This window comes from Notamacropus eugenii, chromosome 2, assembly GCF_028372415.1.
Source record: "Notamacropus eugenii isolate mMacEug1 chromosome 2, mMacEug1.pri_v2, whole genome shotgun sequence".
Classification (NCBI taxonomy): Eukaryota; Metazoa; Chordata; class Mammalia; order Diprotodontia; family Macropodidae; genus Notamacropus; species Notamacropus eugenii.
This window is the reverse complement of record NC_092873.1, coordinates 7,145,437-7,166,262: the sequence shown is the minus strand read 5'-3', so window position 1 is coordinate 7,166,262 and position 20,826 is coordinate 7,145,437. Positions and strand designations below refer to the sequence as shown.

The 20,826-nt window shown below is 37.6% G+C and overlaps 1 long non-coding RNA gene and 2 pseudogenes across 1 annotated transcript; all 3 read left to right on the top strand.

The window, feature by feature from the left end:
- The first annotated feature begins 1,296 nt into the window (after nucleotides 1-1,296).
- On the top strand, nucleotides 1,297-8,337 carry LOC140523394 (uncharacterized). The gene is made up of 3 exons (XR_011973381.1): nucleotides 1,297-1,940; nucleotides 2,078-2,871; nucleotides 8,153-8,337. It is a non-coding gene; the product is annotated as an uncharacterized lncRNA (long non-coding RNA).
- Nucleotides 8,338-11,577: 3,240 nt separating this feature from the next.
- LOC140522453 (bromodomain testis-specific protein-like) lies at nucleotides 11,578-16,401 on the top strand (annotated as a pseudogene).
- Nucleotides 16,345-20,615, top strand: LOC140522452 (bromodomain testis-specific protein-like; annotated as a pseudogene).
- Nucleotides 20,616-20,826: the final 211 nt, after the last annotated feature.

Here is a 20,826-nt window from a genome sequence, read left to right as displayed (position 1 = left end):
TGACACCTCCAAAACAAACCATTTTTATTCCTTGATTAAGCGATTCATCTCTTTGTACTTTTCACGAGAGAGATTAAGGGTTACTATATATATATATATATACAGAGAGAGCAAATATATAAAAATAGAGCAAATTAATAATATATAATAATATATATAATTATATATAATATAATAATATATAATATATATACATACATATATATGTATATATATACACACACACACATATATATATATTATTAATTTGCTCTATTTCACTTTGTTGTCTCATTCATGTCCCATGAAAGAGAAGTAAAAAATATTTGCCACAGAAAAGCTTTTCTTAGATTTCTGACTTCTGGCTTTATCTGTGACCTGAATTCCTACATTCATTGTAATTCAACATTGCTCACAATGATAGGAATACATATTCATCAAATTCTAAGTTTACAGTTTTGCATTTTCATATTTTCTTCAAAAGTTGTTTGAAGGAAATCATTTGTGTTGGTGGCCCCGAGTAATCCTTGGTTAATGGTGCCCTGGGGTGCTCCTTTTAACTCAGCTGAAACCTCCTCATACCCTCCTGCTACACTTCCAGAAAGGATGTCACAGCATGGAGCTTATAAGCTTTTTGATGTAACTCTTTCCACCAGTCCTGAATGGGGAACAATGCTCCTGGACCAGTTTTACTATGATAGGAGTGCAATATGCGCTTTTTACACTTTGGCCTCAGTAATGCTTTCATCATTCTTTTAAAATATGATGGTGAAGGGTAGGTTACCATCACTAGGAGAACACACTGCAGGTCTCACTTTTTCCATCCCGAAAATGAGAGGTTTTGACTTAACAACTTCTAAAAGATTTAAATCAGTGTTGCTGTGAAAACGCTACCGCTATCAGCAAAGAGAATTTTCTGAGGACTTCCACTAAGAAATTTATGACTTATCACTTCATTGTTCTGGAGATAATATAATTGTACCAAGACAATGATTCTAAACGTAGGACAAATGCTTGTCTTCAGCTCCTAAGAGGAATTAGCTATTGCAACAGCATGTTTGATTTGGAGTTTGAAGAGACGTGGTTTGAAACACTGCTGCTACTACGTACTGAGTGTGACAATGGGCAGGTTATTCAGTAATATCTCCTACCGTAAGTCCTGATGTGTAAAATGGGGAGAATAATCTAAATATTTCCTTCTTAAGTGTGTTGCAAATTTTAGCCGTGATAATATATTGGAAGAACTTTCTAAAATACCTTAAAAGGCAACGTGGCATGAAGACTTCACACAGGCCTGAAAGGATTTATTAGAAGTGATGATTAGTGATAGGAGTAGAACCAGGAAAACTCTGTACACAGAAAAAACCACAGTGTGCAATGAATTTTTCTGGTACACTTAGTAATTCATTGCCATGCAAGTACCTAAAAGATTCTGAATGGCCTCTGGAGGCAAACCGCCTTGCACATCCTGAGACAGAAATACTGAACTGGATAACAGAATGAAGCAGACCATTTTCCTTTGGATTATGTTTTGTTTTATGGTTTCTCCCATTCATTTTAATTGTTCTCTGCAACGTGAAAAACAGGAAAATGTGTTTAATAGGAATGTACGTGTAGAACCTATATAAGATTGTACACAGAATCAGGGAGGGTGTGTGTAGAGAGAGGTGATGGAGGAGAAGGAAAGGGAAAACATCTAAGCTATATGGAAGTGATTCTAGAACACGGAAAACAAAAAAATAATTTAATATAAAAAGGCAATGTGTAAATATTAAGTATTTTTATTTTTATTGTAGCGCTTTGACTATCCAGTTTGGAATAGAATGGATAGAGCAAAGGAAATAAAATATGCTGAAAGGCAGCTTCGTGGGACTAGAAGTTTACTTCATATCTTCAGATTGATGAAGCACTTTTAAGACCTGTTCTTTTTGAAAACTGAGTTGGACAGAAATGTGAAATAGGTGAAACTCCCTTAATTTAATTTTTTCTGAGGAAACTCTGCTTCTTGGCACCTTGGCATTTATTTTGAATTACTAAGGAAAATCAGAATACATAATTTTGTTTTGAGTAACATTTTTTTTCTGTTTGTTATATTTAGATTCCTAACGGCAATGAGAAAGAAAAATGTCTGTTGAATAAAAATCTAATCCTACACGACGAAGTTGCCAAGCTCAAACTCGAACTAGACACAGTAATAATTAAGGATGAAGAAAAAGAATGTCATTGTATGGAAGATATAAAAGTTTGAAAAGAAAAGATTGAGGAGCTTCAAAAGAATTACAACTGAATGCAGAAGTCTTAAGAAAAATTACATTCCAGTGCAGTGGAAAAGTACATGATCTGACGACTGAAAATGCAGTTCTGAACTTTAAATTGAACAATGCAAAACAGAGACAGAGTAGAGAGAGTAATTGCATCATGAAGTTCCCATGCGATTTCTGCTGTTCTCGATCATGAGCAAAGTGAGTCATCAAACTAGCCCATGAACATTCCTTTCAGGGAGAATGAGATGAGTGGCTTTGTTTACAACACAAGCTATCATGACACCCCTAGCTTAAGAGAGAACAATGGTGTCCTTCCTCATGAGCTGTCTAAAGCTGAAAGAAAAACCAATAGTTTAGAGAATTAGCTGTCTGGTGCACGATTGCCTCAGGGAAAAGACACCCATTTAAAAAGCATACAGAGAGAATTAAACCTTGCCCAACAGAAGAAAAGGAACTTCAACACACAAATCAACTGAAAAAGGGGAAAGTGAACAGTTACATTATCAAATGGGAATCTATCCAAGAAAGATTAGCACAAATCCAGATTGAAAATATGTTGTTTCAGCAACAGCTTGAAGACACCCAAAAGAAAACCATGACTAAAGAAAAGTTCTTGAGTGAATCCCAGGTACTGTTCATTGATCTCTTGAATACAGTTTGTGCTGACACTGAAAAACAAGTTCTTACGGTAGAATAGAGAAGTAAAGTGTTGACCAGTGAATGTATGTACTTAAGAGAGCAAATGTGTATATATGAAAATGTGAAGGCTGAAAGAGAGGTACGGTTTTAAAAATTCTGCTTGGGTAAACATTTAACTTTTTGAAATGAAAGTCAAAATTGATTTGATGAAGATAATTTAAGCATTGAATTTTCAGCAGGCACGCAATATTATTAACTTTTATTGTCAAAATTTTGAATTGTAAGAAAGAAGAATGAGAAGCAATAGTATGATAAAATAATACCATAAAAATGCATAAGTAAGTGTGAATTTAATAATAGTAATGAAATGTAATACAGTAAAATACAGGTAATTAAGTTCATAAAAGTAAATGCTTAACATATCAAATTAAAATTTTTATTAAATAGAAATAAATTTTCATAAAGAAAATATTTATGTAGAAATAAATAAAAATAAATACATAAAAGTATAAAAACAAAATAAAAAAATAAAGTGTCAGTATCATCTTTTAGGTAAGATGACTCACTTTGCTTAAAGAAATTGTATAGTCAATGAAATTTTCTTTTCATTAGCATAGATAGTGTTATCTCTTGTGCATAGATATTGATTAATTTATTATTCTCATTCCTTTCCAAATATTCCATTTTCTTAATGAAATACAATAAATTATTTGAAATGCTAAAACTTCTGAAGAATCCTACAAAATTTTGCTAGGAATAATGTAGCAATTAAAATCACATATCTCCCTTGAGATACTCGTGAGTGTTACCGTTACCCTTTTCATAAGATTTTTAAAATATTTATCAGTCTGAAGAGTTTTTCTTCATACTCCTTTGAACTAGTTTTAGAAACATTGAAGAGTGAATCATATTTTTAGTGGAATTCCAATGACTAGTCTCTACTTTTCTTTAAAATTTAGGACAGTATTTCTATTAAAAGGAATATAATTATGCACTAAGCATTAATATTTTTTGTGTTAATAAACTTATTTTTTTTTTTGCAGCTACAAAGTCAACCAGTACATATTTACTTTTTTTTTGGATTTTTTAAAAATTTATTTATTTAGCTTTTAACATTCATTTTCACAAAATTTTGGGTTCCAAATTTTCTCCCCATTTCTCCCCTCCCCCCGCCCCAATTCACTGAGCACTCTAATTGCCCCTATTACCGATCGACCCTCTCTTCCAACATCCCTTCCTTCCCTTGTCCCGATCTTCTCTTTTGAACTGTAGGGCTAGATAACTTGTTATACCCCATTACCAGTATTTCTTATTTCCTAATAGTAAGAACAATACTTGAGAGTTGTTCCTAAAACTTTGACTTCCAACTGTTCTTCATCCCTCCCTCCTCACCCATTCCCTTTGGGAAACAAGCAATTCAATATAGGCCATGTCTGTGTAAGTTTGCAAATGACTTCCATAATGGTCGTGTTGTGTAAGACTAACTATATTTCCCTCCATCCTATCCTGCCCCCCATTGCTTCTATTCTCTCTTTGGATGCTGTTGCTCCCCAAGAGTGATGACTTCAAATTGCTCCCTCCTCCCAATGCTCTCCCTTCCATCATCCCCCCCACCCTGCTTATCTCCTTCTCCCCCACTTTCCTGTATTGAAGATCAGTATTCATACCAAAATGAGTGTGCATTTTATTCCTTCCTTTAGTCGAATTGATGAGAGTAAGCTTCATGTTTTTCTCTCACCTCCCCTCTTTTTCCCTCCACTGAAAAGTCTTTTGCTTTCCTCTTTTATGACAGATAATTTTCCCCATTCCATTTCCCCCTTTCTCCTCCCAATGTATTTCTCTCTCACCACTTAATTCCATTTTTTTTAAAGATATGATCCCATCCTCTTCAATTCACTCTGTGCTGTGTGTGTGTGTGTGTGTGTGTGTGTGTCTGTGGGTGTGTAATCTTACCAACTACTCAGATACTGAAAAGTTTGCAGAGTTACAAATATTATCTTTCCATGTAGGAATGTAAACATTTCAATTTTAGTAAGTCCCATATGACTTCTCTTTGCTGTTTACCTTTTCATGCTTCTCTTCGTTCTTGTGTTTGAAAGTCAAATTTTCTTTTCAGCTCTGGTCTTTTCATCAAGAGTACTTGAAAGTCCTCTATTTCATTGAAAGACCATTTTTTCCCCTGAACTAATATACTCAGTTTTGCTGGGTAGGTGATTCTTGGTTTTAGTCCTAGTTTCTTTGACTTCTGGATAATCACATTCCATGACCTTCGATCCCTTAATGTGGAAGGTGCTAGATCTTTTGTTATCCTGATTTTATTTCCCCAGTACTTGAATTGTTTCTTTCTAGCTGCTTGCAAGATTTTCTCCTTGACCTGGGAACTCTGAAATTTGGCCACAATGTTCCTAGGAGTTTCTCTTTTTGGATCTCTTTCAGGTGGTGATCCGTGGATTCTTTCAATATTTATTTTGCTCTCTGGTTCTAGAATCTCAGGGCAGTTTTCCGTGAAAATTTCATGAGAGATGATGTCTAGGCTCTTTTTATGATCATGGCTTTCAGGTAATCCCAAAATTTTTAAATTGTCTCCCCTGGATCTATTTTCCAGGTCAGTTGTTTTTCCCCATGAGATATTTCACATTATCTTCCATATTTTCATTCTTTTGGTTTTGTTTTGAGATTCCTTGTTTTCTTATAAAGTCATTAGCCTCCATCTGTTCCATTCTAATTTTTAAAGGACTATTTTCTTCAGTGAGCTTTTGGACCTCCTTTTCCATATAGCTAATTCTACTTTTTAAAGCATTCTTCACCTCATTGACGTTTTGAAACTCTTTTGCCAATTGAGTCAGCCTATTTTTGAAGGTGTTATTTTGTTCAGCATTTTTTTGGGTCTCCTTTAACAAGGTGTTGGCCTGCTTTTCATGCTTTTCTTGCATCTCTCTCATCTCTCTTCCCAGTTTTTCCTCCACCCCTTTAACTTGATTTTCAAATTCCTTTTTGAGCTCTTCCATGGCCTGAGCCCATTGAATATTTATTTTGGTTGTTTGGGATACGGAAGCCTTGACTTTTATGTCTTTCCCTGAGGGTAAGCATTGCTTTTCCTCATCCAAATGTATGGGAGGAGACATCTGCTCACCAAGAAAGTGACCTTCTACAGTCTTATATTTTTTCCCTTTTTTGGGCATTTTCCCAACCAGTTACTTGACTTTTGGGTCCTTTGTCAAGAGTAGGGTATTCTCCGGGAATCTGTGAGATTTCACTTCCTCCAAAGTGGCACAATCAAGCGTGTCCTGGTCTGGATGCAGAGAGGGATTTCTATGCCAAGAATCTTAGCAGATACCTCTCCACTGGCACTTGGCCTCGAGTTCCCAAGTCAGCACTTGGGGCTGATTTTCAGATAGGCTGGATGGCAGGGCCACCATTCAGTGTGAAGCAAAGAGCAGCTAGCCCAGGGCCTCCACCCAGGGCAGAGGCAAGACTCAGCTCTTCAATGGCCCCAGGGGTTTTTATGCTCCAACAAGGGAGCTACCATAGGGGCTGCTGTGCAAGATCTGTGGCCACTGCCTGCTGCCAGAGCTATGGGGAAGCCATCTCCCTTCCTGGTCTGCTGATTGAACCCCATCACTGGCCTTTGGTGCCTGTGGGCCAAGGGGTTTGAGGCCTCACTGTTGCAACTGCAGATTCAGCCCCTGAGGTGTCCTCACTAAACTTATTTTTTAATTGTTTGGGCATCCCTACTAATTTTTTTTTATCTCAGTATTTTTTATTGTTTTAATAACTATCCTTGCTCAGTGTCCAAAATTGCAGTTTCTAGAATCATTGCCTTTTATTTGTTGAATATGCATTGCCCATTACAATCTACTAGCACTTCTCATTCTCTCTGATTCATCATCAATTCAATGGGGAAACACGTCACAAAAAAATTTTTAAATTTTATTTTTAGTATATGTGGTCATGAATTTGAATCCAGTCCTTCCATACTACAATTCAGTTTACTTGTATGAATTTAGTTAATTAGGTCAGTTTTATTTTCACAAGTTTTTATTGCCATCTTTCTGCTTTCTGCTTCCTTCAAAAATTTACTAGACGTTATTTAAATTTAGTGTTTCAAGGCACTTAATATTATCTAATAAGAGAAAAAAAAGCTTTAGTTCCTTTTATTTTTTGGTTTCATTTTCTCTTACTCATTGGTGCATTCATATACTTTACTGTATGGTGAAGTGAAGATGATATTTTGTAGCATATCTCTCTATGCATTTGTGACTGTGTATTTCTGTGCATATTTGGACATATGGATATGTGCATATGGATGAATATACTTAAGTATGTAGAAACACTGACCTTGCAATATACTGTGTATACATAAGTGGGAAAACTACCCTATTTTTATTGTTTCCATTTTCTCTGTCCATTGGCTACAGCCAGACGTGTAATTCCCATTCTAATGGATAAGAGAATTGCTTTGAAGGCTTGGCAAAGAGAGTTGAACATGTGAAAGGTAGTTAACAAGGATATATGTTGCGGTTTTGGCTGCGAGCAAACTAAAACATACTTGTCAAGTGCTTTTACTAAGCCTGATAAGGATATCAGCGCCTATGTTCATTCTCAAGGGGAAACTATGAGAGGAACGAAAATGCATCCCTTTCTTATGCATGTCTTCCTCATTGTAAAGGCAGGGGCAGAGAAAGAAAGTAGTTCACGTTTCTGAAAAAGGGAAGGGGAAACCCCTAATGTTTCTATCAAATATAAAAACTATTGATTATTCCCACTCCATTACATCACCTTCCATGTCAATTTCAGATAAAAGAGTTTAGTCTCTAGGTAACTTTGGAGGTCTTTTAATTTTTCTCTGAAAGAGGTGATGGGGAAATCAGGTTGAATGCATTGCTTAATGGGGAGTACACTGAGCAAGAAGAAGACAGCATTTGATCCATGCTGAGTGGAGGTGAAGTTGTATAGTTAATTGAGGTTTGTAGTCTCAGGAGCCAAGTTCCAATCCTTTTCTCTCTCAATGACTGCCTTTAGGACCGTGAGCAATTCATTTAACTTCGTTGGGCTTCAGTTTTCATGTTGGCAAAATGAGGTGCTTGTATTAAATAGTCCTTAAGATATCTCTAGCTCTAAATCTATGGTAATTATGAATATATAAATGAAGTTAAGTTGAAAGAGAAAATATTAATTTCTGTACATTTTAAAAGTGTATTCGTATTTTTATGAGCTAATATCATGTCATGGAATCATGAACAGAAATAATTTGGAAATATTTCACTCAGGTTACAGTAAGAAAGCTTCAACAAGAACTTGCTGATTCTTTGTGATATCATTCCATGACAGTAGTTTCACAAGTTGCATCATTTTATCGAACTGATTTTGAAAATAAGAAAAAACTACAGAAGAAATTAGATCAAAGGAAAAGTAATGTATGTATGCATAAAATCTGTAATTTCTCACTGGTTAACGGAAAGTGTGTTGAGTGTGCTATTTCCTTTATTTCATCAATATTATAAATTTTCTGAACACTATGCCTGTCATTTACACTCACATAAAGCCAGACATAAAAACTCCACCAACTGTACACTTGAATTTTAATATATTAAATTATATTATATTTAATAATTTTTTTAATTTTTCATTTGTAACATATTTCATATCACATAAAACAATTCCCACCTTTGGTCGGGTGATATCTCTTTTAAAGTGTTCACAATGTAGACCGCAATGTAATTTTTTTTAGCAGTATCCAACTGAGATACTAATGATAACTATGTATGCTAACTTCATAAGCCCTTGTCCTAATTGTCTCCACATTCCTACTAAGAAGTAGACGACCTTAGCTTACTGTTGTTGTTCTGAACTCCTAAGCCTAATAGCTTAATTTTAGACTTGACCTTGGATGTTCCCCTACCAACAAGCTATAATTTAATTGATCTCGTATTAGGCTTACCACCCTTTTGACTAGAGGAAATTGCCACTAAGTGTTAGGACATTGCAGCGAAAAACAAATCTCCCCAAATTCCTGTCAGTTTCAGGCAGGAATAGATTGTCAACTTGCATTCACTGAGGCTTCGAGTCTGCCAGCTATCAGTGGGGAAATTGAGTCAGGAGAATCCTACCTCAGCCCAGGCTGTACAGCCGCTCTCCCACCCTTCCCATGAGATCACCTTTTTCAATTCCTATACAGGCTTAATGGCACCATGGATTGGAGGCTCAGATTACTATTTTGCTATCCATATATGGAGTTAGATTCAGAATAACAGTCACTTAGTAGTCTCATAGCATCTTCAAATAGCAAGTTGCAATGACCACGGTTTCAGTTATGACTATAATTTCACATTGGCTAAGGCACATCTTTTGAGAGAAGTCTTAAGTGACTTCCATGCCGTTCTATACCTGTTTTAGTTCCCACTTAAATAACGATCATAAAAACAAATTTACCAATCAAACCTTAACCTTTCCATCAATGCCCATTTTACCCCAGGTTACCTGACTCTAGGAGGTTTAGAATAAAATGCATTTCCCCAATCTAACGATGTCTCTGGTGTAGTCTCAGTAATTAATTCTGTCAATTGTTTTAATGTTAAGTGCTTTAACATCACTTTGTAACATGTCCAATTATTCTCCCTATCTCTCCCGTCCCCCCACCCACTAATTCCCTGCATTCTGATTACCCCTTCACTCAATGAGCCCTCCCTTCCATCACACCACACCCTTCCCTTTTCCCCATCTTCTGTCTTATCTTGTAGGGCAAGATAAATTTCTGTACCTCACTACCTGTGTTACCTGTTTATGGGTTATGTGCAATAAAAATTATCAGCATTCCTTTCTACTGCTTTGAATTCAACCTTCTTTCCATCCCTCTCTCCTTCTCTCCCTCCCTCCCTCCCTACTCATCCCCCAGAGAAGGCAAATAATTTAATACAGAGTAAATGCAGGCCGCTTTAAAGAAGACTTCTATAATAATCATGTTTTCTAATACTAACTATATTTCCCAGTATCCTGTTCTATTCCCCGGTATGTTTTATTCCTTCATTTAACCTTCTTCCTTCCCAAAAGTGTTTATTTCTAGTTATTCCCTTCTTCCATTTGCCCTCCCTTCTATCATTCCCCTCACCCCTCTTGTTGCCTCCTGTGCTACATTCCTCTAGTATAACAGAGATTTTTATACCAATTTGAGTGAGCATTTAATTTCCCTCCTTTAGACGAATGTAGTGAGAGTAGCATCACTTACCCCCTGTCCTCTTCTCCCTTTTCTCCTCCATGGAACTAGATTTTTCTTTCTCTCTTTATGAGTTATAGCCCATCCCATTGCATTTCTCCCTTTCTCCTCCCAGTATGTTACTCCCTCACACTTCAGGTTTTTTCTATATATTATTTTTGTAGATATCCTCTCTTCTGATTCAACACAGCCTGTACTCTTTGTCAATGCGTGTGTGTGTGTGCATGTGTGCATGTGTATACAATCCTTCCACCTACCCAAACACTGAGAATAGTCTCAAGAGTTATAAATAATTTCCTTCCAAGTAGGAAGATAAACACTTCAGATTTAGAGAGTTTTTTTATGACTTTTCTTTCCTGTTTATCTTTTGAAGCTTCTCCTGATTTTTGTGTTTGAAAGTCAAATTTTCTGTACAAGTCAGGTCTTTTCAACATGAATGCTGCAAAGTCCTCTATATCACTGAATGACCATTTGTTCTCCTGAAGTATTATACTCAGTTTTGCTGGGTAGCTCATTCCTGGTTTTAATCGCAGTTCCTTTGACTTCTAGAATATGCTTTTCCTAGCCCTTCAATCCCTTAATGATGAAGCTAACACATCTTGTGTTATCCTGATTGTATTTCCACAACACTCGAATTCTTTCTTTCTAGCTGATTGCTGAATTTCCTACATGACCTTGGAACTCTGAAATTTGCCATGATCTTCCTAGGAGTTTCTCTTTTCGGGTGTTTTTCTGGAGGTGGTAAGTGGATTCTTTCAATGTTTATTTAGTCCTCTCGTTCTAGAATATCAGCACTGTTTTCCTCAATAATTTCATGGAAGATAATGTCTACGCTCCTTTTTTGATCATGACTTTCAGGTAGTCCAATAATTTTTATATTGTCCTCCCAGGATCTATTTTCCAGGTCATTTGTGTTTCCATTGAGGTGTTTCACATTATCTTGTATTTTTTCAAACTCTTTTTTGTTTGTTTTCCAACTTCTCGGTTTATCTTACACTCATTCATTTCCCTGAACTCAGTTCTCTGTTTCAGAGAACTGTTTTGCTCACTGAGCTTTTGAACCTTTTCCTTCTTTTGCCTAATTCAACTTTTTATTGCCTCCTTCTCCTCCCTGGCTTTTTGGACCTCTTTTCCCAATCGTGTCAGTCTCTTTATAAAGGTTTTATTTTCCTCAGCATTTTTGTGGTTGTCCTTGAACCAGGTGCTACCTTGCTTTTCGAGTTTTTCCATTGCCTGAGTCTACTTTAAGTTCAGTTTGGAGGCCCTGGAGGCAGAGGTCTTAACTTCCTGTGACAGTAAGTCTTGTTCTTTCTTGTCTGAAAGGATGGGAGGAGACAGCTGGTCACCAAGAATGTAACCTTTGATGGTCTTACATTTTTTCCCTTTTTGGGGCACTTTCACAGCCATTTACTATCACTCAGGGATGACGTTTAGATCAGCTGCTCCCTACTGCCAGAGGCTTTCAGTTGAGCTTCTTGAACAATGGACCCAGGTTACTTCCCACCCTCTGTGGCTTCCCGTGTCTGCTCCTGGCCTCTGCCATCACTTTGGGCTATTGCTGAAGAAATCCCTTTACCTCTCCCCAGCTGGGAAATCCCTCCCCCATTGACTTTGGGTGATTTCTGTGTTGCTTGTGGGTTGAAGTAAGTAGGATCCTCCCTGTTAGGAGCTCTTCCCAGAGGTCTGTTCAGGTCCTCTTCCTCCCAGTGCCGCATGGCCAGGGTTGAGCTCTGCTCTGCTCAGCGTCCTGTGAGATAGACCTTTCCTGTAAGCCTGCAGGTTGCCTTTGACTGGAAACCTCTTTTGCTCTGTTGTTCTGAGACTTCTGTTGCTCTACACTTTGTGGAGAGACCTTTTTACCGTTATTTTGTGGGCTGTAGGGGAAGTGCTAAAGTATATGCATCTTCCTACTCCTCCATCCTAGCCCCACCCAATATTTAATCATTTCACAGCATTCACTCTTTATGTGGTTGCCAATTTTGTTTTTCTAGCCTTACACAAAGAATCGGGTGTTTTTCCAACTGCCAATAATAAGTAAATCATTTCTATCATACTTCATATTTAGAAAGACCTTTACATTTATTTCCTGATTTATTCCCCCAAACAGCACTGTGAAGTAGAAATTATTTGTCTCCTTCTCTTCGAACTACTCCTTGAATAAAAGCAAAATGTCATTTCGTCAAAATTTGTAAATATATAAACTACACATGCAAAATGCCATTGAGAATGGAAGTAATTAGGTAGAGAATCTCATTATTATCTTCTACCTTAATCAAAGTGACCTCACCATGCTGATTTCCAGCTCCATACGTTCAGCACCCTCTTCTTCTCACTTAGTTACACTTCCCTATTTAGTATACCTATCTAAAACCTATCTACTCTTCACTTCAAGGTGCCTTTGAATTACAAAAGTATGATTCTTTTGCCATAACACTTTTTGAACTTTTCATACCTATTGAATTCTTAATCTCCTGAATTCCACTTAGATTTGGACAAACCATAATTTAGTGGTTAACTTTATACTGATTGCCTTATGGTGTTCACATCTGTTAACAAATTATCATGTCCTGATTCTAAGTCTGTTTTTTTCAACTAGATTGTGGTTCCTTGAGGACAAGAATTATTTATTCTTCATTTACTCAATAGAGCTTCCTTTTCCCAGAGTGTTGGCAGTATAAGTAAGTGTTATTACTGTAACAGTAAAAGAAGTTGTAGTAGTTGTTCTAGCAGTAGTAGTACTAGTAGTAGAAAAATAAGAACAAGGAAAGTAAATGTTTATTTGTCGATTTTATCATGAATTGAAAGTTTACCCAACATTAAATTTGTTCTAAGGCAATAATGGGCCTAAAGCATTTTTTTGTTTTTCTGGTCTTATTTTTTATGCATTTTCAATTTCCCAGAGACCCAGTGGCAAAATAGAAATTCAGTATAAAATTATTTCATTCTCAACATTTTTAGTATTAGAAATTGTTACGATGAATGTGAAGTTAATCGTAGAATAACATGGCAGTCAAAGTCTCACAACCTGCTCCTTTTATTACTATAAAATGCCTTTCTCCATAATCAGTTGCTTTCCCACAGTTACATGTATTATGTAGTAGGCTATTTATCATGATACCAGCCCAAAATTATAGAAATAGATATTTCTGATAACGTTCAAAACACAGTTTCAACCTAGTATCCATCATACGTGGAAAACTAAGCAAAATCTATGTCAAAGCAGTCAAAAAGAGAACTTTGGATGGTGAGAATTTTCAGAGATACATTGGGGAATTTTGTATAGAGATTTGAACCTAGACTTTCAAAGATCTGCCTTCATATATGGTCTTAGGTGCGAAGGCATAGCAAGGAAGCAACAATTTAGAGTCCATCTCTGACAACATGAAATTGGTCATTTAATTCACACTCAGGGGAAAGTGGCACCATTTCTTGTCTAATTTTCCTGATGATGAAAATGTTCACTATGTAAGACTTCAGTGAAATGATAGTTACTTTCTTCATCAAAACTTATTTCATCAACCAGTGACTGTTAATTATGCAAATAGTACTATGATTGATTCTGAACAGGTTACAAAGACTTGGTGTAAGACATGGCCTCTTACCTTGAAGAATTTTCAATCTCACTGGGAAGCCAATACAAAACAGAGGAAGTTCATTTATTATACAAGGTAGAATTTAAAGAAGTATTAAATAAATGCTATACCTGTAAGTATTTATATAAAGGAGAGATTATTATAGTTGGAGATTAGCGCAGGTGATGTTGATCCATTACTTGGTTTCCAACGCCAAAAATATTCCATATAAATTTGCTAAGTTAGTACCTCTGCTGGAAGAACAATTGCCGAATACCTACATTATATATGTATATATCTATATATATATATATATATATCTATACACACACATGCATATATATGTATATATGCATATGTGTATATGTGTATATCTGTTCCCCTATATATATGTACACAGAAACATATGCATGTGTACATACACAAATTGTCCAAAATCTGCGTCTGACTGTGACTTTTACCAGATTTTGAGTCCTACCTCAGTCCATTGCTATCCACATGATTTTCAACAAATGGCTTCCTGTTTCAGGCCTCTGATTCCTCATTTATTCCATGACGTGCTAACTCATCGCTAGTATCCCTTTCTGCTCTCACAATCTATATTTCTAAAAGAGTAAACTGCACTTCTGTTACACACCTAGCAATGGATATGAATTGGACTGAATAGTTGTTGAGGGTCCCTTACAATTTTGAAATGATATCCTTATTCCCTTTCGTTTTCAATAGCCTCCTTTTCTTAGAATTTTTATCTCTTTTCCATCCTTTCTCACATTCTATATTCCAGTTAAAGTTAAAATGTCTCTGCAGAATTCTAAAGAAAAAAGTGATGAAAAACTTTACAATATTGTTCTGCCCAGGTTGAAGAGCAAAATGACACTCAAAGACAAAGGCAGGGTCTGAGTGTCAGTTCTTTGCAAGATGGAATTCTGAATAAGCCTCCATGAGTGAACAAAGAAATAGAAGCTACTACTTCCAAAATGACTCAGGCTGGTCACCATTTCGAGTGAGCAGTAACGCCGATGGGTGAGTGGCGATACAAATACATGGAAGACAACACTCCATCAGGAAAAAGCTGTTCAGAATATCTCTGTCAAGCCAACAGATGGCTATTGGCAACCCCCTTCCACCAGAGTACATAAATGCCAGAAAGACTGTCCTCCTCACAAACCAACTGCAGTAACTGCAGAAGGTTGTCCTGAAGGCTCTATGGCAGCACAGTTTCTCTTTACCCTTCCAGCAGACTGTGGATGCGGCCAAGCTCACTCTCCCAGATTATTACAGCCTCCTAAAGCTCTTGGAACATAAATACTATGCGGAAGCCTCAGAATGTATAGAAGACTTGAAAATATTGTTTTGCAATTGTTTTGCAAGCCAGGTGATGACATTGTTCTAATGACACAAGTCTTAGAGAAACTGTTTCTGCAAAAACTGTCTCAAATGCCTTCAGAACAACTAGTGGCAGGTGGAAAGGAAAAAAAATGAAAAGGTACTCAACAATCTTCAGGAGTTTCCACTATGAAAGAAAAACCATTCCCTAAGGCATCAGAAAAGATAGCTAAACAGCAAGTGATTCCATCTCCTCTATGTCCTCAGACGTTACTTTCTGCATTGCACATTGCTAAACTAGCTCCACCAAGCTATAACACACAAGCTGTAACATAAGTGAAAAGGGGTGTGAAAAGGAAAGCAGATACTACAACCTGTATAACGTGGATAGATACAGCAAGTAGTGAATCTTCATCAAGCCTGGTTGAGCACAAATCTGCTAAAATACCACTTGTAATAGAAAAAGTAGTGAAGAATATCATACCAGATTCTCAGCAAAAATATAGAGTTGGGAACATGTTAAATTAACTGAGTAATTAAAATACCGTAATGAAATTCTTGAAGAAATGTTTTCAAAGGACGAAGTAGCATATACTTGACCTTTCCATAAGCCTGTTGCTAGTACTGCTCTAGGACTCCATAAGTACAATGATGTTGTCAAAAATCCAATGGACCTTGGCACAACTAAAGAAAAAGGTATAACCAGAAATGTAAGGATGCACGTGAATTTGCTGCATATGTTCAGTTAATGTTTATGAATTGCTGCAAGTATAACCCACCAGATCTTGAGGTGGTAGTGATGGCAAGAACACTTCAGATGTTTTTGAGATTCAGTTTCCAAGATCACAGATGAACCCATTGCAAGAATGTCTATGTGCTATATAGAAAAGGATGTCACCAAAGCATTCTGTAGAGAAAGTAGCAGTGATGCTTGCCAGGCCTAGAGGCCTGAGGGCTACCCGAGTCTTCTTACCTCTATCCCGAGGTCTTCGGTTGGCCAAACCGGATGCTCGTATGAGAGAAAGGACGTTCCAGAGTCGAACAAGGGTTGAGCTTTATTTCAGGGTCTAGTTACAAGTGCAGGGGAATTCTTCCTTAGGAGGGAACGAAGAATCTCCCAAGGAGGCAAAGATCTTACAATAAGAGATTGGAAGTAGAAGTATAAGTGGGGAGAGAGGGGGAGGGGAGAGAAGAGAGAGGAAAAGCTGAGCCTTGTTGTCCTCACCACTCCGTGCCCCTCCGCCCAAGAGAGCTTTCAGGCTTTCCTGATCCTACTTAAACCCTCTAGCAGCATAGTTTTCTTCTGAATTCCGGGCTGTTAGATAACAATAGTGTGCCCAGATCTGGAACAATGTCGAGGGCGGGGAGAGCTCTCTCCCATCACGTTTCTCACGGGAAGAGGCGGAAATACACGAGATAGCTCGGTTCACCTCGATTCCCAGTCGTTTCCTGGGGGGTCTCGTGAGAACTCTAAGATTTAGAAGTTCCCACCTTTACCCGCCCGAGACTGTCCACCTGGAATTGAGCTTCCATCCCCAGCAGATGCTTCCTTTGAAGACAACTCTTTTGGAGAGTCTCCTGATGAGAGAGTGAAAAACTGCAGGAGCAGCTTAAATGTGTTCATCAACACCTGCAAGTTCTGTCTGAAGGACCTTACCAAAAGCTGAAGAAAAAGAATAAAAGATCTAAAAGAGAGAAGCAGAAAGAAACAAAAAAAAAATGTATCAATAAAGATGAAAGTGAGAGGAAAAAAAATTAAGCAAACAACTACAGAAAAAGCTGAAAAATAGCCTGCCAAACATTTCAAGGAACAAATGTTGGCAATAAATCTGCGGAGGAAGATAATGCTAAGCCTAGGAACTATGATGAAAAAAGGCAGTTAAGCTTGGCTATCAACAAACGCCGCAGAGATAAACTTGTGTGAGTCGTCCATATAACAGAGTTAGGAGAGCCATCTTTACTGAATTCTAATTCTGATGACATAGAAATTGATTTTGAAACACTAAAAGCATCAATCCTGAGAGAAATAGAAAAATACGTTATGGTGTGGGAAAGAGACCCAGGAAATCTCACACTGTGAAAACACAAGTGTCCAAGGACATGCGGGGGGCGGGGGAGTGCGGGGCACAAGGTTGAGCCAGAAGAGCAGCAGCAGTGACGGCGGTGGCAGCAGCTCCTCAGGCTGGGGTAGCAGCAGCAGCAACTCGAGCTCTTCTGATAGCAGGGATTCACGTTCAGGTTAGTGTCCCTTTTCCATCTCTCTGTGTAGGTGGCACACCTGTTCCTTGAAAGACCAGAACTGTTCTCTTTATGGAGTATTTGTTGCATCCAACAGGAAGGTGTGATTTGTACTGCCAGGTCCATTTGCCTTGCTTTCCATCCCAATCTTTCCCTCCCACCTTCAAGTATGTGAACTTGTATAAGTCTCTCATAGACTGGTAATGTCCCAGAGATAATTAATAGTTGATGAAAACAGAGACGATTGCTTAATAAAAAGTTTGAAAATGTGAGATCTCCATCAACTTATCACAATAATAAAGGGTCGCTAAAGGCATGTCACTTCATAGTGACTGTGACTATCATCTGGTTCCTCATGGTAAGCAAGCCTAAAAAATGTTGTCTCTGGTGTGGGATACTTCATTCATAAATCCTCATCAGCAAAATGGGGAGGATGACTACAAATATGTCTCTCAAAAGGTTCATCAAAGTTTTAGGTGACATGATGTTTTGAAAGTACTTTTGAAAAACCGTAGAAGGCCCACATAAATAATTAGGTTTTGCTATTTTTATTGTAACATCGTGACTAATCCGTGTGGGATAGAATGGATAGTGCAAAAGAAATCAAATATACCGAAAGCAGACAGCTTTGTGGGCTTAAAATTACAGTCCATATTTTCTGACTGATGAAGCACTTTTAAGACCTGTTCTTTAGGAAAATTGAGTCTGACAGAAATGTGAAATAGAAGAAACTTCCTCAGTTTACCGAAAACACTATCCATCTTGGCCTCCTGGGGTTGATTTTGAATTTCTAAGCAAAACTCACAATTCATGAATTTATTTTCACTAACATATTTTCTGTTTATTATGTTTGGGTTCCTGTTAGGAATGAAAAAGAAAAATATCTTTTGGATAAAAATGGAATCATACAGGATGAATTTGCCATGTTCAAAGTGGATGTAGACGCAGAAACAATTAAGGATCAGGAAAAATAAAATCAATATGTAGAAGACATTGAAGTTTTAAAAGCAAAGAATGATGAACTTCAAAAGGAATTACAACTGAATAAAGAAGCATTAATTAAATTCATATTCCACTAGGGTGGAAAAAATAAAAGTTCTGACAACTGGGAATGCAGCGCTGAACTCTAAATTAAACAATGCAAAGGGAAGGACAGCAGTCTAGAGAAAGAAACTGCATCATACTGTTCCCTTCTGATTTTTGCTCTTCATGCTCATGAGCCAAATGGGACATCAGAGAGAGCTCTTGAACATTCCTTTCAGGGACAACGTGAAGAATAGCTTCGTTTACAACACAAACTAAGTCATGACTTTTCTAGCCTAAGAGAAAACCGTGGTTCCCTTTGTTAAGAGCTCTCTAAAGGTGAACATAACCACTAGGTTAGAAAAAGAGGTGTACCATGTACATGATTCCCTCAGAAAAAAGACATTCATTTGAGAAAGCATACAGAGAGAATTACACCATGCAAAACAGAAGGCAAAAGGAATTTGAAAACACAATTGACAGGAAAAGGATGAACCGATCAAATGCGTTGTCAAAGGGGCATGGTCAAGATGCTGGAGTAGAAGCACGCACCTCTAGCACTCTCCTCCCACAGCCCATTAGATACGTGTAAAAATTAAATCTAAACAAACTCGAGAGCAGCACAAGCCACAAAATGTCAGATTGAAAGAGATTTCCAGCCCTGAATAGCCTTGAAGTCCACAGAAAAGGTCTGTCATGCTGTGCAGAGTGAACCACAGAATAGGTAGCACAGTGACAGGGACAAGACTGGAGCAGGCCTCAAGAAAGCACCAGCAGCAGCTGCAGGTCCCATATTCCTCAACTCACAAATGCCAAAGACAGCTTCAAAGGTCAGTGAGAAAGCTCTTTCATTTGGGTGAGAAGGGAATGCAGCAGTCTAGGTGCAGGACCCTTGCAGTTGCATCTTCCATTGTTGGAGCCCTGGCCTAAACCCCTGGGTGAATTGAGAAACTGATGTGGATCTCAATCCTGAGTGGGGACCTTGGGGTTAGAAGGAATGGTAGCTGGTGTGGTGGAGCTAGTGGAGTCTCTGTAGAGGGAATACTGCTCACTGACCCGACCAGAGGCCAGGAGAGGAATCAATCCCTCCCCCTTGTTTTTGCCACCTCGCAGGAACTGAGAACTTACATGTAACCAGAGTAGACCCTCCTCTTGAAAAAGGATTCAAAAGTCAAGAAACTGGCTGGGGAAAAGTTCAAACAAGGGAAAAACCATGAGTATAAAAGACTATTTTCTTTGTGAACGGGTATTTCTTCCATTCTTTGGATGAGGAAGAACAATGCATACCATCAAGGGAAGTCAAGTCTTCTACATCCTAAACCTCTAAAATACATATGCAGTGGTCTCAGGCCATATAAGAGGTCAAAAATGATTTTCAAAATCAGCTAAGAGAGGTGGAGGAAAATTGGGAAGTGTTATGAGCGTAATGCAAGAACATCATGAAAAACGAGTCAACAGCTTGCGAAAAGACAACCAAAAAAATACTGAAAAATTTAGCACCTTTAAAAATAGACTATCTCAAATGGCTAAAGAAGCCCAAAAAGCCAATGAGGAGAAGAATGCTTTAAAGAGCACAATTAGTGAAATGGAAAAGGAGGTTCCAAATCTCACTGAAGAAAATAGTCCTTGAAAAATCAGAAAGGAGCAGATGGAAGCTATTGACTTAATAAGAAACCAAAAAATTACAAAACACCACCAAAACAATGAAAAGTAAAGAAGATAATGTGAAATATCTCACTGGAAAATCAACTGACCTGGAAAACAGGTCCAGGAGAGACAACTTAAAAATTAAGGAACTACCTGAAAGCCATGATCAGAAATAGAGCCTAGACATCATCTTTCATGAAATTATCAAGGAAACTTGCCCTGATATTCGGGAACCAGTGGACAAAATAAATACTGAAGGAATCCACCAATCACTTCCTGAAAGTGACTTGAAAAAAAAACCCACCTAGGAATATTGCAGGCAAATTCCAGAGATCCCAGGTCAAAGAGAAAATATTTCAAGCAGCCAGAAAGAATCAATTTGAGTATTGCAGCAATACAATGGGGACAACACAGGATCTGGAAGCTTCTACATTACGGGATCAAGGTGCTTGCAATATGATATTGCAGATGTCAAAGAAAATAGGACTAAACTGAAAGATCACCTAGGAAGTGAAACTGAATATAACACTTTAAGAGAAAAAAATGGTCATTCAATGAAATCGAGGACTTTCAAGCATTCTTGACGAAAAGACCAGAGCTGAATAGAAAATTAGACTTTCAAACACAAGAATCAAGAGAAGTATAAAAAGGTAAACAGTGAAGAGAAATCATAAGTTATATACTAACCTGAAATATTTACATTCTTACACGGAATGATAATATTTGTAACTCTTGAAACTCTTCTCAGTATTTAGGTAGTGGAAGGGATTATACACACACATACACACACACACATAAGTAAATATATATGTATATATGGAGAGAGAGGGAGAGAGAGAGAGAGAGAGAGAGAGAGAGAGAGAGAGAGAGAGAGAGAGAGAGTGAGAGAGAGAGAGTGAGAGAGAGAGAGAGAGAGAGAGAGAGA